Source organism: Macaca nemestrina, chromosome 9 (genome assembly GCF_043159975.1).
Source record: "Macaca nemestrina isolate mMacNem1 chromosome 9, mMacNem.hap1, whole genome shotgun sequence".
NCBI classification, from domain to species: Eukaryota; Metazoa; Chordata; class Mammalia; order Primates; family Cercopithecidae; genus Macaca; species Macaca nemestrina.
Window position 1 is genome coordinate 8,319,551 of NC_092133.1, and position 19,656 is coordinate 8,339,206.

Genomic DNA, 19,656 nt, shown 5'->3' on the forward strand with positions numbered 1-19,656 from the left:
GTTTACAGGTGCCTGCCACTGCGCCCAGCTAATTTTAGTATTTTCAGTAAAGACAGGGTTTCACCATTTTGGCCAGGCTGGTCTTGAACTGCTGACCTCGTGATCCACCTACCTTGGCCTCCCAAAGTGCTAGGATTGCAGGCGTGAGCCACCATACTCAGCCTGTCAGTTCCTTAAAAAGTGAAACAAAGATCTACCATATGACCCAGCCATTACATGTGTAGTATTTATTCATAAGAAATGAAAGCCTATGGTCATAAAAAGACTGTACATGAATGTTTATAGCAGCTTTGCTTGTAATAACCAAAAGCTAGACAAAAATACAAATATCCATCAACAAGTGGATGTATGAACAAATTGTAGTATATCTGTGTGATGGACTCAGCACTACAATGGAATGATCTACTGATACACACAGCAACACAGATGAATCTCAAAATAACTATGTTGAGTGAAAGAAGCAAGACAAAAAGTACATACTGTGTGCATCTGTTTATACAAAATCCCACGTAATGTATATTCATCTATCATGACAGAAAGCAGATCTGTCTGGAGATGAGGAGGGCAGTGAGGGTTGGGAGGAAGTGTCTGTGTTCATTGTGTTGACTGTGGTGATGGTTTCATCCCCTCGTTGGTGGAAGACCAGCAGCTTGTGCCCTGGCCCTGCTGACAACCAGTTGTCTTTGTGACACCATCAAGAAACTATTGGTGTGATGATAGCTTCGAAATTCCTGCCCCAGGGCAGGACCATCAGCCTTTCCCCCTCGGCTCTGGTCTCCATCCAAAACTCCATCCAAAACTCCTCCCCGAGTCTGATCCTTCGGTGTGTGGGTGCTGGTGGCTGTCTGCACGTGCCCTGTCTACGCATAGTGGTCATAGCAACAAGGAAAACTCAAGTGTGACTGAAATTTGGTACTTTCTATTTAATAGAATGATTCAATGACATTAAGTAACAATAAAGAATCATTGACTATTATCTTATAGATCAAGGAGAACTCCCATATCTCTTACCTCATGTAATTACCAATCATTAAATGGCCTGTACAAGACTATATCATTAGGAAATGGCAGAGCCAGGGTTCAGAGCCAAATCTGCACTGTCAGTCTTATATCAGTGTTTTCCAAACCTTCGTGAATTTTGTGCACCACCTATCCAATTAATTAGTTAATCTTTTTCTTTCAATTGATTACCCTTCATAAAACAATACATTGATTTTTAAGTTTCATGTCACTCTGTAAATGGAAAATAAGTATTGCCTGATCAAAATAAGAAAAAAAATCTATAAAAACAAATACAGTGGACACAAGACAATGTTATTAACAGCTAGCTTGATGCTGTCCTTTGCAGAAGGCTCTGAGCCAGAGGATGGCATTAGATGGGTGTCAAAGGCTAATACCCAACTGGGGCTTTGGTCCTGGCTGGAGTCAGAATTATTTGAAGGGGAATGGAGAGGGAATAACTTTCCCCACTGTGTGAGTCCATCAGTAGCTAGGGCTCATCTCTGTGCAACCTAAAGTCATCTCAGTAGCTTCACACATTATACTCAGCTACTTCTCCAGTTGTCACAGAACCCCATGAGGAGGGGAAGACCACCTGTCATTAATATTCCCATCTTACTTGCTCTATGCACAGGTTGGGCGGTATGGACAGCTGAGAGTTGGCTTTGCCTTGTGCAGTCTTGCGTCTGAGCCCTGTCTATAACTAGTCCTGAGTCATGACCTCAGCTGATGTCCACATGAGAGAAGAACAAGAGAGAGTACCACGTGTGGCTTCCCCGAGGGTGGCACATAGTGTCATGTGCAATGTGCTGAGGTCATATGCCGGCAGTGAGCAGGGTCTTCCACTGTACCCACCTCGAACCCACTTGGGTCCTCCAGGCTGTGCCTTTCTGTGCATTCATGCAAATAACTTACAAGCCTATTCAAGCCTGGACATTTGTTATCTTCCAGACTCTTCTTGAAGAAACTGCCCCCAAATATGTAAACTAAAAATTCTATGAAGCTCAAAAAGGGTAAAGAGCTACATTTTCTTCAAGTGCAGTTTTTTGTTAATTTTCCCCAAATGCTCTGAGTCTATCACTGACAGATTTTGAGAGAAGAATTTGCCTCATTTTCTTGTTGGTCATCCCACCTCAGTGTCCAAAATGTCCAGCATTGTGTGAGGGGTGAGGCCAGGGCAAGCCCATAACAGACAAAATGGGGTGTCCCCTCAGAGCCTCCCCAATGTGTCCCAATTGTCTCAGTTTCTCTGACTGCCCCCCGCTCCACCCCCCAACACACACACTTGGCTCAGTGGCCCAGGTTGTGTGGCTTCCAGCTGTGTGGAGACCTGGAAGAAAGCACACAGGGGCAGTTCCTGGTCATTCTCTGGCCAGCCTGAAAGGGCTCTCTTGTACCTGGCTTCTGTCTCAGGTAGTGGGGTGATTTCTTTGCCAGAAAGGCCTGCAGCACAAAGCCTGAGTGGCCAGCTCCCACCTTGCTGTGAATAAACTTCACCACCGAGGCTCTGAAGAGCAGCAACAGAGGAAACGGTTTCCAGGCATTTTCAAGGTCGGAAAGGAAAGTGAGGAACATAAATATGGAGCAGGCATTGCTGGAGCAGCACAGACACTGGCATCGGGCAACTGGAAGCAGAGAGTAGCTACACACAGCTGGGCACCAGCCACACGCATCCCTTGTTGTGGGTTTTTCTCTACGGAGCTCTCTGGAGCTGGCTGGTGTCCTCACAGTTTTTGGGTGGGGCCAGGAGCAAGATGTGATTTCTCAAGAAATCTGTCTTTTGTTAGATGTTATCTGGCCCCAAGTCTCAGGGTTTATATCACCCAGAAGCAGGATTTTAGATTCTTAAACCTTGAACGAAGTCTCAGAGAAGGAAAGCTACTCCCCAGAGCTGAGTCCAGCAAACTACCTCTGCCCACAGTGGACAGGATCAGTTCCTTTCATGATTACTTCCCCTGGCAAAGGCTGCTTCTCCCTTCTGGTCAACTCTGGTTCCTCTGGGACCATCAGTAAAGAATTGGCTCCTGGGGCTTCAAACCCTTCTGTAGGGCAAAGTCACTGCCTTCGACAAGTGAGGTTAGGAAAGGCCAGGAGTCCTGATACTTCTCATTCAATTTTAATGAGATGATAATCCAGCTCACTAAATTAATAGCTCTGTGTGGATGAAAGGGTGCTGGGGAGGATAGCAAGGAGTCCAACCTACCGGGTCCTAGACATACTCATCTCTGCAGCCCTGGCCAAGTCATTTATCTTCTCAGAGTCTTGGTTTGCTAATTTATGAAAAACAAGAATGAAATTGCTCCTTTGAGGAGGTGGAGCAAGATGGCTGTCTAGAACCTTCCAGCAATTGTCCCATCTAGCAGGAACACCAAACGGAACAACATTTACACAAGAAAACACCTGCATAAGAACCAAAAATCAGATGAGGAATCACAGTACCTGGGCTTAACATCATATTAAGAAAAGTGGCACAGTCTTGAACTGCCAGCACCACCCCTCTCCCATCCCTGTGCAGCAGCAGTGGCCGCATGGCATGGAGACAGAATCTATGTGCTTGGTGAAGGGAGAGCACAGCGATGGTGGTACTTTGTATTGGAACTTAGAGCTGGTGCTGTGCTGGGCTGCAGCCGGTGGTCTTGGGGTGTACTCAACCTAGTGAGACACCAGCCAGGGTGGACAGGGGAGCCCTTGAGTCATCCCTCCCCTAACCTCAGGCAGTGCAGCTCACAGCTCTGGGAGAGACTCCTACCTTCCATTTCAGGAAAGGAGAGGGAAGAGTAAAGATGAGTTTGTCTTACAACTTGAATATCAGTTTAGCCACGGTAGAATAGGGCACCAGGCAGAGTCCTGAGGTCCCCATTCCAGGTACTAGCTCCCAAATGACATTTCTAGACACACCCTGGGCCAGAAGGGAACTTGCTTCCTTGAAGGGAAGGACCCAGTCCTGGCAGGAGTTATCATCTGCTGACTAAAAAGCCCTTGGGCCTTGAATAAACACCAGTGGTTGCTAGGCAGTACTGGACGGGCCTTGGGCCATGCTGACTTCAGGTGTGATTCAGCACATTCCAAGCTGCGATGGCCACAGGGAGACATTCCTCCTGCTTAAGGAAAAAAGAGGGAAGAGTGGGAAGCACACTCTCTTGCAGCTTGAGTGCCAGTTCAGTCACAGTAGAATAGAGCACCAAGTAGATGCCTAAGGTTCTCAATTCCAGGCCATAGTTTCTGGATGGCCTCTCCGGATCTGCCCAGGGTAGGGGAACTTGCCACAATGTAGTGAAAGACACAAGCCTGGCAGGATTCACTACCTGCTGACTGTAAAGCCCTTGGGCCTCAAGTGAACATATGCAATACCAGGCAGTCATCACCCAAGACTTTGGGCAAGACCCAGTGCTGTGCTGGCTTCAGGTCTGACCCGGTGCCTTCCCAGCAGTGTTAGCCACAGGGATGCTTGTGTCAGTCCTCCCCCAGCTCCAGGAAGCCCAGCACAGAGAGACTTCACTTCCCTCTCTGTACTGAGAGAAGTAAGGGGAAGTAAGGGAAGAGAACAACAGTCTCTGCCCAGTAATCCAGGGAATTCTCCCAGATCTTACTCAAGACCACCAAGGTGGTACCTCTGTAAGTCTGCAAGAGCCACACCATTACTGGGTTTGGAAAAGCCTTCCCAAGAAAGGTGGGTACAAACAAACCCAGACTGTGAAGACTATAATAAATACTTAACTCTTCAATGCCCAGATACTGATGAACATCCACAAACATCAAGACCATCCAGGAAAACATGATCACCCCAAACGAACTAAATCAGGGACCAATCCTAAGAGAGAGAGATATATGACCTGTTAGACGAGAATTCAAAATAGCTGTATTGAGGGAGCTCAATGAAATTCAAGATAAGGCAGAGAAGAAATTCAGCATTCTATCAGATAAGTTTAACAAAGAGATTGAAATAATTAAAAAGAATCAAGAATATTATTTAAATAATATTTAAATAAATATTATTTTAAAAATATTTAATTATTTTTAAATAAGTAAAAAGAATTTTTCTAGAGTTGAAAAATGCAATTGACACATTGAAGAATACATCAAAGTCTCTTAATAGTAGAATTCATCAAGCAGAAGAAAGAATTTGTGAGCTTGAAGACGAGCTATTTAAAAATACACGGTCAGAATAGATAAAAGAAAAAAGAATAAAAAAGAATGAAGCACACCTACAAGATCTAGAAAATAGCCTCAAAAGGGCAAATCTAAGAGTTATTGGCCTTAAAGATGAGGCAGAGAGAGAGAAAAAGGTCAGTGTAGAAAATTTATTTGAAGACATAATAACAGAGAATTTCCCAAACCTACAGAAAGATATCAATACTCAAGTACGAGAAGGTTATAGAACACCAAGCAGATTTAACCTAAAGAAGACTACATCAAGCATTTACTAATCAAACTCCCAAAGGTCAAGTATAAAGAAAGGGTCCTAAAAGCAGCAAGAGAAAAGAAACAAATAACATACAAAGGATATCCATATGTCTGGCAGTAGATTTCTCAGTGGAAACCTAACAGGCCAGGAAAGAGTGACATGACATTTTTAAAGCACTAAAGGAAAAAACAAAAGTTTATTCTAGGATAGTATATATAGCAAACATATCCTTCAAACATGAAGGAGAAATGAAGACTTTCCCAGATAAACGAAAGCTAAGGGATTTCATCAACATCAGAACTGTCTTATAAGATATTGTGAAGAGATTTCTTCATTCTGAAAGAAAAGGATGTCAACAAGCAATAAGAAATCATCCGAAGGTACAAAACTCATTGGTAATAGTAAGTACACAGACAAACACAGAATATTATAACATTGTAATCATGGTGTGTAAAATACTCATATCTGGAGTAGAAAGACTAAAAGATGAAACTATAAAAAATGATAACTGCAATAACTCCTAAAGACATCATATAAGAAGATATAACCAGAAATAACGAAAAGTTAAAAAGTAAGGAGATGAAGTTAAATTGTAGAGTTGTATTAGTTTTCTCTTTGCTCGTTTGTTTGTTTGTATTTGTAATCAGTATTGTCATCAGTTTAAAATAATAGGTTATCATGCCAATAGTGATGGCTCATACCTGTAATCCCAGCACTTTGGGAGGACAAAGCAGGTGGAATGCTTGAGGCCAGAAGGTGGAGACCAGCATGGCCAACATAATGAAACCCCAACTGTACTAAAAATACAAAAATTAGCTAGTTGTGGTGGCACACACCTGTAGTCCCAGCTACTCCGGAGGCTGAGGCATGAGAATCACTTGAACCCAGGAGGCAGAGGTTGCAGTGAGCCAAGATGGTGCCACTGCACCATCACACCTGGGCAACAGAGCATCATGTCACCATGATGTTGCATCATGTCACCTGGGTGACAGAGCAAGATCCCATCTCAAATAATCATAATAAATGAAATAAAATAAAATAATAGGTTATCAAATGTTATATGCAAGCCTCATGGTAACCACAAATCAAAAAGCCTGCAGCAGATGCACAAAAATAAAAGGTAAGCAATTAAAACATACCACCAGAAAAAAAAATCACCTTCATGGAAAGTAAGACAAGAAGGAAGGGAGGGAAGACTACAAAACAACCAGAATACAAATAACAAAATGGCAGCATTGAGTCCCTCCTTATCAATAATTATAATGAATGTAAATGAACTAAACTCTCCAATCAAAAGACATAGAGTAGCTGAATGAATTTATACAAACAAAACCCAACAATCTGTTGCCTACAAGAAGCACATTTCACCTATAAAGATACACATGGACTGGAAAAAAGGAGATGGAAAAAAGGAAAAAAGATATTCCATGCCAATGGAAACCAAAAAAAGAGCAGGAGTAACTATATATTAGACAAAAAAGGTTTCAAGACAAAAACTATAAGAAGAGAAAAAGAAGGTCATTATATAATGATAAAGGGTTCAATTAAGCAAGACGCTATAACAATTGTAAATACATATGCACCCAACACTGGCGCATCCAGATACATAAAGTGAATATTATTAGTACCCCATTTTCAGCATTGGACAGGTCATCCAGACAGAAAATCAACAAAGAAACATCAGACCTAATATGTGCTATAGACCAAATGGACCTAATAGAGATAAACAGACTATGTCAGCCAATGGCTATAGAATATACATTCTTCTCTTTAGCACATGGATTATTATCAAGGATAGACCATATGTTAGGTCATAAAACAGTCTTTAAAAATTCAAAAAAATTAAAATCATATCAGGTATCTTTCCTGACCACAATGGAATAAAACTTTAAGTCAATAACAAGAGGAACTTTGGAAACTATACAGAAACATGAAAATTAAACATGTTCCTGAATAACCAGTGGATCAATGAAGCAATTAAGAAGGAAATTTAAAATTTTCTTGAAACAAATGATAATGAAAACACAAAATACCAAAATCTATGGGATACAGTGAAAGCAATACTAACAGGGAAGTTTTTACTTGTAAGTGCCTACACCAAAAGAAAAAGAAAAGAAAAACTTCGAATAAGCAACCTAATGATGCAGCCTAAAGAACTAGAAAAACAAGAACAAACTGAACTCAAAATTAGTAGAAGAAAACAAAAATAAAGATCAGAGAAGAAATAAATGAACTTGAAACAAAAAAATCCAAATGATCAATGAAATGAAAAGTTGGTTTTTGAAAAGATAAAATCAACCAACCGTTAGCCAGACTATGGAAAAAAGAAAGAGAACCCAAATAAATAAAATCAGAGATAAAAAAGGAGACATTATAACTAATATTGCAGAAATTCAAAAAGGATCATTAGAGATTACTATGAGCAACTATATGCCAATAAATTGGAAACCCTAGAAGAAATGGAAGTTCCTAGAAGTATACAACATACCAAATTTGAACCATGAAGAAATCTAAACCCTGAAAAGACCAATAACAATAACAAGTAATGAGATAGAAGCCATAATAAAATGCCTCCCAGAAAAGAAAACCCCAGGACCTGAAGGCTTCGCTGCTGAATTTTACCAAACATTTAAAGGAGAACTAATACCAAGCTTACTCTAACTGTTCCAAAAAAACAGAGGAGAGAATACTTCCAAACTCATTCTACAAGGCCAGTATTACACTGATACCAAAACCAACAAAGGTGTGAATATATGCACCTGATGAATACTGATGCAAAATCCTCAACAACAAACTGAATTCAACAATACATTAAAAAGATCATTCATCATGATCAAGTGGGATTTATCCAAGGGATGTAAGGATGGTTCAACATATACAAATTAATCAATGTGACACATCGTATCAACAGAATGAAAGACAAAAACCATACGATCCTCCGTCTCAAAAAAAAAAAAAAAAAACATACGATCATTTTGGTTGATCCTAAAAAAGCATTCGATAAAATTCAACATCACTTCATGATAAAATCCCTCAACAAACTGGGTATAGAAGAAGCACACCTAAACACAAGAAGAGCCATATATGACAGACCCACTACTAGTATCATACTGAATGGGGAAAAACTGAAAGCCTTTCCTCTAAGATCTGGAATAAGACAAGGATCCCCACTTTCACCACTGTAATTCAACATAGTCCCGGAGGTCCTAGCTAGAACAATCAGACAAGAGAAAGAAATAAAGGGCATCCAAATTGGAAAGGAAGAAGTCAAATTATTTTTGTTTGCAGATAATATAATCTTATATTTGGAAAAACCTAAAGACTCCACAAAAAAAAACAAAAAAACAAACAAACAAAAAAAACAAAAAAAAAACCACTACTAGAATTAAGAAACAAATTCAGTAAAGTTGCAGGACACAAAATCAATATACAAAAACCAGTAGCATTTCTATATGCCAACAGTGAACAATCTGGAAAAGAAATCAAGAAAGTAATCCTATTTACAGTAGCTACAAATAATAAAATACCTGGGAATTAACCAAAGAAGTGGAAGATCTCTACAATGAAAACTATAAAACATTGATGCAAGAAATCAAAGAGGACACAAAAAATGAAAGATATTTCATATTCATGGATTGGAAGAATCAATATTGTTAGAATGTCTATACTAGTAAAAGCAATCTACAGATTCAATGCAATCTCTATCAAAATACCAATGGCATTCTTCACAGATATAGAAAAAATAATCTTAAAATTTATATGAAACCACAAGAAACCCAGAATAGCTAGAGTCACTCTGAGAAAAAAGAACAAAACTGGAGGAATCACACTCTCTGACTTCAAACTATATCACAGAGTTATAGTGACCAAAACCGCATGGTACTGGCAAAAAAAAAAAAAAAAGACAGTCACATAGACCAATGGAACAGAATAAAGAACCCAGAAATAAATCCATACATCCACAGTGAACTCATTTTCAACGAAGTTTCCAAGAACATACATCGAGGAAAGGACAATCTCTTCAATAAATGGTGCTAGGGAAACTGGATATCCATATGCAGAAGAATGAAACTAGACCCCTATCTCTTACCATATATAAAAATCAAATCAAAATGGATTAAAGACTTAAATCTAAGACCTCAAACTACGAAACTACTACAAGAAAACATTTGAGAAACTCTCCAGGACATTGGTCTGGGCAAAGATTTATTGAGTAATACCCCAAAAGCACAGACAACCAAAGCAGAATGGACAAATGGAATCACATCAAATTAAAAAGCCTCTTCACAGCAAAGGAAACAATCAACAAAGTGAGAAGACAACCCACAGAATAGGAGAAAATATGTGCAAACTAGCTGACAAGGGATTAATAATCAGAATATATAAGAAGTCCAAACAACTTAATAGGAAAAAATGCAATAATCGAATTCAAAAATAGGCAAAAGAGCTGAATAGACATTTCTCAAAAGAGGACATACAAATGGCAAACAGATGTGTGGAGAGGTGCTGAACATCATTGATCATCAGTGAAATTAAAATCAAAACTGTAATGAGATATCATCTGACTCCAGTTAAAATAGCTTCTATTCAAAAGACAAGCAATAACGAATGCTGGTGAGAATGTGGAGAAAAGGGAACTCTTGTTCAATGTTCATGGGAATGTAAATTAGTATAACCACTATGGAAAACAGAATGGAGGTTCCTCAGAAAATGGAACATATAGCTACCATACGATCCAACAATCCCTCTGCTAGGTATATGTCCAAAAGAAAGGAAATCAGCATATTAAAGTGATATCTGCACTCCCCTGTTTTTTGCAGCACTATCCATAATAGCCAAGATTTGGAAGCGACCTAAGTGTCCATCAACAAATGGATAAAGAAAAGGTGCTACATATACACAATAGAGTACTATTCAGCCATAAAAAAGAATGAGATCCTGTCATTTGCAACAGCATAGATGGAACTGGAGGACATTATATTAAGTGAAATAAGCCAGGCACAGAAACACAAACTTCACATATTCTCACTTCTTTGTGGGAGCTAAAAATTAAAACAATTAAACTCATGGAAATGACAGAAGAATGAGGGTTAGCAGAGGCTGGGAAGGGAAAGCGGGGGAGTGGGGGATGGATAATGGGTACGAATATATAGTTAGATAGAATAAATAAGATCTAGTATTTGATAGCACAACAGGGTGATTACAGTCAACCAAAATTTACTGTACATTTTAAAATAGCTAAAAGAGTATAATTGAAATGTTTATAACACAAAGAAATAAATGCTTGAGGTGATGGATACCTCATTTACCCTGATGTGATTAGTATGCATTGTATGCCTGTATCAAGAGATCCATATACCCCATAAAAATATACACCTACTATATACTCCCCCAAATTAAAAATTTTTTAAATTATTGCTTTTTCACTGGTTTTTGTAGGCTCCAGTATTATTACAGCTAATTCTAAAGTCTAACATGCTATAGTGATGAGAGGTTGATAGCTCGTCCAGTGATGAGTACCATGTAACAGCTCAGTGTGGTTAGAGGAAGGGAGAGAGCTGCTGGTCACTGGGGTCTCCTGCCAGGTTAGTATGTGAGGCCAGCCGTGCTGGTGCCTTCCAGGAAAATGGGACACTAAAGGGCACATGACTTCATAAAATCCTCAGCAAGTCCACAGTCCTTAGTTAACCAAAATTTGTCCGCTTTCAGTTTTTCAAACAAAACACTATGGTGTCAATTGCTTGATTTAAAAGGATCAAAACAGACTGGGTATGGTGACCCACACCTGTAATCCCAGCACTTTGGGAGGCCAAGGTTGGTGGATCACCTGAGGTCAGGAGTTTGAGACCACCCTGGCCAACATGATGAAACTCCATCTCTCCTAAAAATAAATAAATAAATACTAGCTGGACGTAGTGGCATGTGCCTGTAATCCCAGCTACTCAAGAGGCTGGGGCAGAAGAATTGCTTGAATCCAGGAGGTAGAGGTTGCAGTGAGCCAAGATCATGCCACTGCCCTCCAGCCTTGGTGACAGAGTAAGACTCCATCTCAAAAAAAAAGAAAAAGTAAAATAAGTAAATAAATAAAATAAAATAAAATAATCAAAACAGAAACAAACTCCATTCTTTGCTACCCAGCCGACCACTCCTCTCTTATATCTAGGAGCTCCGTGCTGATCAGCGGCCTTTGATGCCCCAAGATGACCCGAGGGTCCCCAGGAGCCCCCGTGGTTCTCAACCTGCTACTCTGCAATCCCTGAAATTATTGTACATTTTTAAGGGCATATGCACATGCACGTTTTCTTTAGAAAGAGAAGAGGGTTCCTAGCTTGCATCTGATTTTCCAAGGGAACGATGATCCAAACAAAGTTAAGAGCCTTCATTGCTCACTTTACTCTGCTTTCTAAGGGGAAGAGTGAAATAGCTATTTAGCCTGGAGAGGTGGGGTTCTGAAAGCTCAGGAACTCCTCTCCCAGAGTTAAAGGGTCATCCTGTGAAAAGTTATTCTCTGTCATTAAAAAGAACGTGGTCAGCATTGAGGAATGGATGTTACGGAGAAGGGGATTCCCTTCAAAACAAGGACGGCCTTTTAAACAGTAAGAGTTGTATCGCCGGCCTCATTTTAAACAGTAAGAGATAGGAGTGCTGGCCACACAGAAGGTTCAGGTTCAGTAGAATTTGGATAAGTACTTGTCAGGGATGTTCTCAAAGAAATCCCTGCCTCAGGAGAACACTGAACTATAGCACTTCAGTGCCCATCCAATAAAACCTGAAGACTATGAAATCCACAGACAAAAACAATTGTTGAAAGTTTAAATTCCAACTGTTATATCCAACAATTATTAATGAAAGGCAAATAGATACAATCATTCCTCCAAATATAGATGATTCACTTATCTGTTTAAATTTTTTACATTTTTTTCTTTCCAATTTAATTTTTGAAATTTCTTTCATTCTAACTTCACCTCCTTGGTAACTCTTCCCCTACATATTCAGAAATGCAAATGATGGAAAAGAGTATCATTTTCCTAAATATAACTAAGTTATGGGCACTGTATATTCTCACAACCTTACTATTTTAGAGTTTAGAAGACAGGCGCAATTACTAGAGGTATACAGCATATAAAGGAACTTAAGTTCACATTATCTACTTGGTGTTGACGGGTAGCATTTTTACCTGTCAGTTAGTCTCCTATAGCCCATTGATAACCATGTTAAATCTGACTTCATGAATAATTTGATCCCTCCTGTTTTCCCTGAGAACCATACATTGTAGTTATTTGGTATTATGTATAATCATTTTCACACAAGGCGAGCTTTAAAAATTCATGCCGCACATTTCATACATGTTATTTCATAATGCTTAAATTTTTGAGAGGCAGGTGTTACACTGGACAAATGAGAAAATTATTCCAGACCAAATTTTCTGTTCTGACCTCTAATTTGTATTCATAACTAATAGTAAGAGGTGAAATTCTACACAGTAGAATTAAAGTGTGGTTTGCTCCTAAACTAAAAACATATCAAAATCGATCTCCTTCCCACATTTCTTGGTCTAACCCATTCGAAGAGATTAGGGTTGTAGGCGATATTGATTGCTGGGATTTTCCCCTTGAACAGTTTAAATAATGCCTCTTTGTCTTTTACTTTTGTAGGACATTCTTTTAGCAAAATAACCAGGAAGTAAGCAGTCCTCAGGCAGGCTTCATGTGAAAGTCGTCTTTGCAGAAGGGAGCTTCGGCTGGGAGCTCCAGGATCCCCGGAGAATGGCTCTGCTTCTCTGTATCTGACAAATAAGGCCAAAATGATAGATCTCTCGGCTTAAGGACATCTTACATATTTATGGACTGACATCTTTCTCCATCAAGATTCATGATCTAGATTTTCAGCTGCCAAGAGGGACCTCGGCCATTGTTCTAGCAAGTGGTGCATTCATATGACCTTTTCATTGTTCAAATTCAGAGAGCAGAGTGAATAAAAATCAGTGGCATGCAGATATATATTTGGAAGACAACAACGACAAAATCTTCCTTCTTCCGATTTCAAAAACAGCACGTCAGAGAATTTCACTTAAAAAACTTTTGCACAATTTGGGAAGGGTTTTATAAACAGCACTTGAATTTATGATCCAATGTTTCCAGAAGCCCGGATTTAAGATTAGTATTCTTCTTATCATTTAGCAAACTTTTTCAAAAGGGGCAGTCTGCCCTCCTACAATTTCAAATTTTAAAATCATATTTCCACATTTGGTTGAGGACTTGAAAACTGAATCCTGAGGTGAAATTGAAAATACTGATACATACAAATTCTGTGATAAACCCTAATTGTCCTATTAGGTATGCCACAGGATAGTACACATTGTGTGTATAACAAGCCATATCTCTTGTATAAAAGTTAACAGTATGATCTCAGGACTCATATCATGAGATGACTAACTATATTTTAAAATTATAGCCTACACACAACTGTTGAGTTGCTGAGGCTGGGAGACCTACTTGGTTTTCTCACTGTTATTAGGAATTCATGAAAATTGATTACCTGAAGAGCTGTCAGATCTTTACTATTTGATGGCAGAAATGATAGAAGCAACTGTTTGTTGTCACGGTTTCTTTAAAAAAAAATATTTATTAGAACTGCTGGAAATCATGCTGGTTAAAACAGGAGTTTGCAATTTTCTAAGTATTTTATGACTCTTGGAGGGGATTCATTATAATAACAGAGTACTTAGGTGACTCTATTTGTGTGAAACAGTGACCTCTTTGGAAATGCTAGATGGGTAATAAAATGAATGTACACTGCCCTTACAGAGATAAAAATATTGATCTTAGGAGCTCCACAGCCTAAAGACTACAGGTTATTGGAAAACAATGAAATACTGTCTTTCTGTTTCAGCATCTTAACAGTCCTGACTATCACTAGAGTATTTAACTGCAGGCAGAGTTCTAAAAAGAAACAATCAAAAATTTCTGATTTTATTTTTTGTTTGTTTTTCCCCCAAGCGGTTGAAATTAAGTGACTTCTTCCCCCAATGCCTGTAACATATTCTTGGATCAGCACTGTTAAGTAAACATGATACTAGAGGTTAAGAAATAGTTTAGTAAATTAAAGCCATCTGGATAGTTGGATTTAAAATGTTCTTCATTGCAAATTAAGATGACACCTTCTTGGTTACTAAAATAATTCCACTTTCCCACTAGTTTCCCAGACCCATCTTGGTGTACTGCATTCTCTATTCTGAGCTGACTCCCCTTGGCCTAATTCCATCAGACTAAAAACCTCAGCAGGACTGAGCTATTTACTCTTTACAAGAGCTTCACTTTAAATACAAAGGCTGTAAAGACATTGGTAGGTAAAAAGCAAACAGATAGAGAACACATCTGTGAAATGTTCCATAATTTTTTTTTGAGACAAGGTCTCACCCTGTCGCCAAGGCTGGAGTGTGGTGGCATGATCATGGCTCACTGCAGCCTCATTTCCCAGGTTCAGGTGATCCTCCCTCCTTAGCCTCCTGGTAGCTAGGACTACAAGTGTGCACCACCATGCCTGGCTAATTTTTGTATTTTGCGTAGAGATGGGGTTTCATCATGTAGAACTGAAAGAGATAGAGATACAAAAAACCCTTCAAAAAATCAATGAATCCAGGAGCTGGTTTTCTGAACAGATCAACAAAATTGATAGACCACTAGCAAGACTGATAAAAAAGAAAAGAGACAAAAATCAAATAGACACAATAAAAAATGATAAAGGGGATATCACCACCGACCCCACAGAAATACAAACTACCATCAGAGAATACTATAAACACCTCTATGCAAATAAACTAGAAAACCTAGAAGAAATGGATAAATTCCTGGACACATACACTCTCCCAAGACTAAACCAGAAAGAAGCTGAATCCCTGAATAGACCAAAAACAGGCTCTGAAATTGAGGCAATAATTAATAGCCTACCAACCAAAAAAAGTCCATGACCAGACAGATTCACAGCTGAATCCTACCAGAGGTACAAGGAGGAGTTGGTACCATTCCTTCTGAAACTGTTCCAATCAATAGAAAAAGAAGGAATCCTCCCTACCTCATTTTATGAGGCCAACATCATCCTGATACCAAAGCCTGGCAGAGACACAACAAAAAAAGAGAATTTTAGACCAATATCCCTGATGAACATCGATGCAAAAATCCTCAATAAAATACTGGCAAACCGAATCCAGCAGCACATTAAAAAGCTTATCCACCATGATCAAGTGGGCTTCATCCCTGGGATGCAAGGCTGGTTCAACATACGCAAATCAATAAACATAAGCCAGCATATAAACAGAACCAAAGACAAAAACCACATGATTATCTCAATAGATGCAGAAAAGGCCTTTGACAAAATTCAACAGCCCTTCATGCTAAAAACTCTCAATAAATTCGGTATTGATGGAATGTATCTCAAAATAATAAGAGCTATTTATGACAAACCCACAGCCAATATCATACTGAATGGGCAAAAATTGGAAGCATTCCCTTTGAAAACTGGCACAAGACAGGGACTCCTATTCAACATAGTATTGGAAGTTCTGGCCCAGGCAATCAGGCAGGAGAAAGAAATAAAGGGTATTCAATTAGGAAAAGAGGAAGTCAAATTGTCCCTGTTTGCAGATGACATGATTGTATATTTAGAAAACCCCATCGTCTCAGCCCAAAATCTCCTTAAGCTGATAAGCAACTTCAGCAAAGTCTCAGGATAGAAAATCAATATGCAAAAATCACAAGCATTCTTATACACCAGTAACAGACAAGCAGAGAGCCAAATCATGAGTGAACTCCCATTCACAATTGCTACAAAGAGAATAAAATACCTAGGAATCCAACTTACAAGGGATGTGAAGGACCTCTTCAAGGAGAACTACAAACCGCTGCTCAGTGAAATAAAAGAGGACACAAACAAATGGAAGAACATTCCATGCTCATGGATAGGAAGAATCAATGTCGTGAAAATGGCCATACTGCCCAAGGTAATTTATAGATTCAATGCCATCCCCATCAAGCTACCAATGACTTTCTTCACAGAATTGGAAAAAACTATTTTAAAGTTCATATGGAACCAAAACAATCCTAAGCCAAAACAACAAAGAACAAAGCTGGAGGCATCACGCTACCTGACTTCAAACTGTACTACAAGGCTACAGTAACCAAAACAGCATGCTACTGGTACCAAAACAGAGATATAGACCAATGGAACAGAACAGAGCCCTCGGAAATAATACCACACATCTACAACCATCTGATCTTTGACAAACCTGACAAAAACAAGAAATGGGGAAAGGATTCCCTGTTCAATAAATGGTGCTGGGAAAACTGGCTAGCCATAAGTAGAAAGCTGAAACTGGATCCCTTCCTTACACCTTATACGAAAAGTAATTCAAGATGGATTAGAGACTTAAATGTTAGACCTAAAACCATAAAAACCCTAGAAGAAAACCTAGGCAATACCATTCAGGACATAGGCATGGGCAAGGACTTCATGTCTAAAACAACAAAAGCAATGGCAACAAAAGCCAAAATTGACAAATGGGATCTAATTAAACTAAAGAGCTTCTGCACAGCAAAAGAAACTACCATCAGAGTGAACAGGCAACCTACAGAATGGGAGAAAATTTTTGCAATCTACTCATCTGACAAAGGGTTAATATCCAGAACCTACAAAGAACTCAAACAAATTTACAAGAAAAAAACAACCCCATCAAAAAGTGGGTGAAGGATATGAATGGGCACTTCTCAAAAGAAGACATTTATGCAGCCAACAGACACATGAAAAAATGCTCATCATCACTTGCCATCAGAAAAATGCACATCAAAATCGCAATGAGATACCATCTCACACCAGTTAGAATGGCGATCATTAAAAAGTAAGGAAACCACAGGTGCTGGAGAGGATGTGGAGAAATCGGAACGCTTTTACACTGTTGGTGGGACTGTAAACTAGTTCAGCCATTGTGGAAGACAGTGTGGCGATTCCTCAAGGATCTAGAACTAGAAATACCATTTGACCCAGCCATCCCATTACTGGGTGTATACCCAAAGGATTATAAACCGTGCTGCTATAAAGACACATGCACACATATGTTTATTGAGGCACTATTCACAATAGCAAAGACTTGGGACCAACCCAAATGTCCATCAATGACAGACTGGATTAAGAAAATGTGGCACATATACACCATGGAATACTATGCAGCCATAAAAAAGGATGAGTTCACGTCCTTTGTAGAGACATGGATGCAGCTGGAAACCATCATTCTCAGCAAACTATCGAACCAAACACCGCATGTTCTCACTCATGGGTGGGAACTGAACAATGAGAACCCTTGGACACAGGAAGGGGAACATCACACACCAGGGCCTGTCGTGGGGTGGGAGGACGGGGGAGGGATAGCATTAGGAGATGTACCTAATGTAAATAATGAGTTAATGGGTGCAGCACACCAACATGGCACATGTATACATATGTAACAAACTTGCACATTGTGCACATGTACCCTAGAACTTAAAGTATAATAAAACATAAATAAATAAAATCAGAAGAGAACATTCTGATTGCTACAAATGGTAGTATTAAATGCTACAAATGGTAGTATTAAACTGTTGTGATTATGAATAATTGTTTCCCTTTTTCTATTTACTCTGTTTATGTTTTTATAATATTGATACCCATGTTTCATGATTTCTTTGTCATCCATACACTGCTTTTCTTTTTTTAAACAGTATACTAATCATTTACAAACAAATACAGAAAAAGAGCAAAGTTTTAAGCTGAGCTTAAAGTGAATCTAGACAATTCACAGCTCTCCAAACAGACTGCAACATTGGTAAATTCATCAGTTATGAGCAGGTTGAATCCTAGCTTCCATTTTGTAGCATGACATAATTCTGAATTACGAATCTCCTTAGTGAAGGATGCCTTAGTTCTCCTGCTTAATGTGAGAGAAGATCTTTGGAGTACTTTAAGATTTGGAATTGTGTTTATAGGAACCTTAAGATTAGAACTTGAAATAATTATATTGAAAAATTGAATCTGTGCCCACAGGTACTGCAGTCACTCATATAGAACTTTTACTGCGTTGTGTCCTCAAGGCTAGGTCAGTGTGGGGAGGAAGTGGGGAGTAGTTTGTTTTATTCCTTTTTCCTTTCTCTTTTAACTTTTTGTGGTGCTTGTCTCCCTATTTTCATATGGATGATGTTAGCATAGAAACTTATTTGGAGAAATTGTGCTACAGCATCTTTGTTTTCATTCTTCACTGTTGATAATTCTAAAAGTGAAAAAGAACCATTTCAATGCGAAAAGATTAGTCTAATATTAAAGGGAAAGTGATCAGGGATGACTTCAGAATAGTCAAATATTCCAATTTTGTTTAGACCCAGAGCCAGGTCTATTTTGTCACTCTCTAGTTTAAATTCCAATGGTTATTTGCGGAGATGTATAAAGTATGCATTATGAATGAAGACAAAACCGTGGAATTTAATTTGCCAAGGGATCCTTTCACAGAAGCTATACATAGCTCCAGACATCAACTTTAGCCCAGCAAGGAATCCCCAGAGAGAAGAAATAAATCTCAAATATTGTCCACAGATGTGCAGTAATCAGAAACCACCCATATAATAAAGAAGTGCTCAGATTTTTTCTTTATCCTTCTAATTTTTTTCCTATGTCTCTTTCTATGCTACTCTCACTTGTTCCTCTCTCTTAAGACATATAATGAAAGGATGTGTCTGGGTCTTATCAGACATCTATGGTTTTCCTTTCCCTCCATAACTGTCAGAAAAAAGAAAGTGGATAGCAGTTATCTGTAAAGTATCCTGTATTTCACCTTTATTATCTGTATGCTACACTATCCTAGATCTAACCCCTTGACAGTAATAAAGAGAAAATCTTTTTAAGGAATTGATCTACATTGCTGCCTATTCTTCACCAGAGGATGTGATCCTTTCATTTATTACAGAATAATCGTCCTTATGCCAAAGTGTGTGATACAATATGCTGAAAGCATATTCTGAGCTATTTATCAGAATTCATGGCAGTGAGGCACATGGAGGAGCTTTGAGTGTCCTGCAAGGATAGTGGACAGGGAAGGGCTTAGGTCAGTTTAGCTCCTGGCCACTCAAAGAACCATAATGGCATGTTGCATTTAAGCAAATCTCTCAGTGAGGAGATCAAAGAAATGGCTGCCATTTCATTCTCCTTCATAGAGTGTTTCTAATGAGGGGAAC

General features: G+C 39.0%; 2 long non-coding RNA genes across 2 annotated transcripts in view; one reads left to right on the plus strand and one right to left on the minus strand.

Moving 5' to 3' along the window:
- The window catches only part of LOC139356040 (uncharacterized), a 101,601-nt gene extending 87,641 nt beyond the window's left edge, over positions 1-13,960 (plus strand). The window contains exon 3 of the long non-coding RNA XR_011607411.1: positions 13,060-13,960. This is a non-coding gene — a long non-coding RNA (uncharacterized lncRNA). The remainder of the gene's footprint in view (positions 1-13,059) is intronic.
- The window catches only part of LOC139356039 (uncharacterized), a 42,994-nt gene that overhangs the window by 1,747 nt on the left and 21,591 nt on the right, over positions 1-19,656 (minus strand). The window lies entirely within an intron of this gene.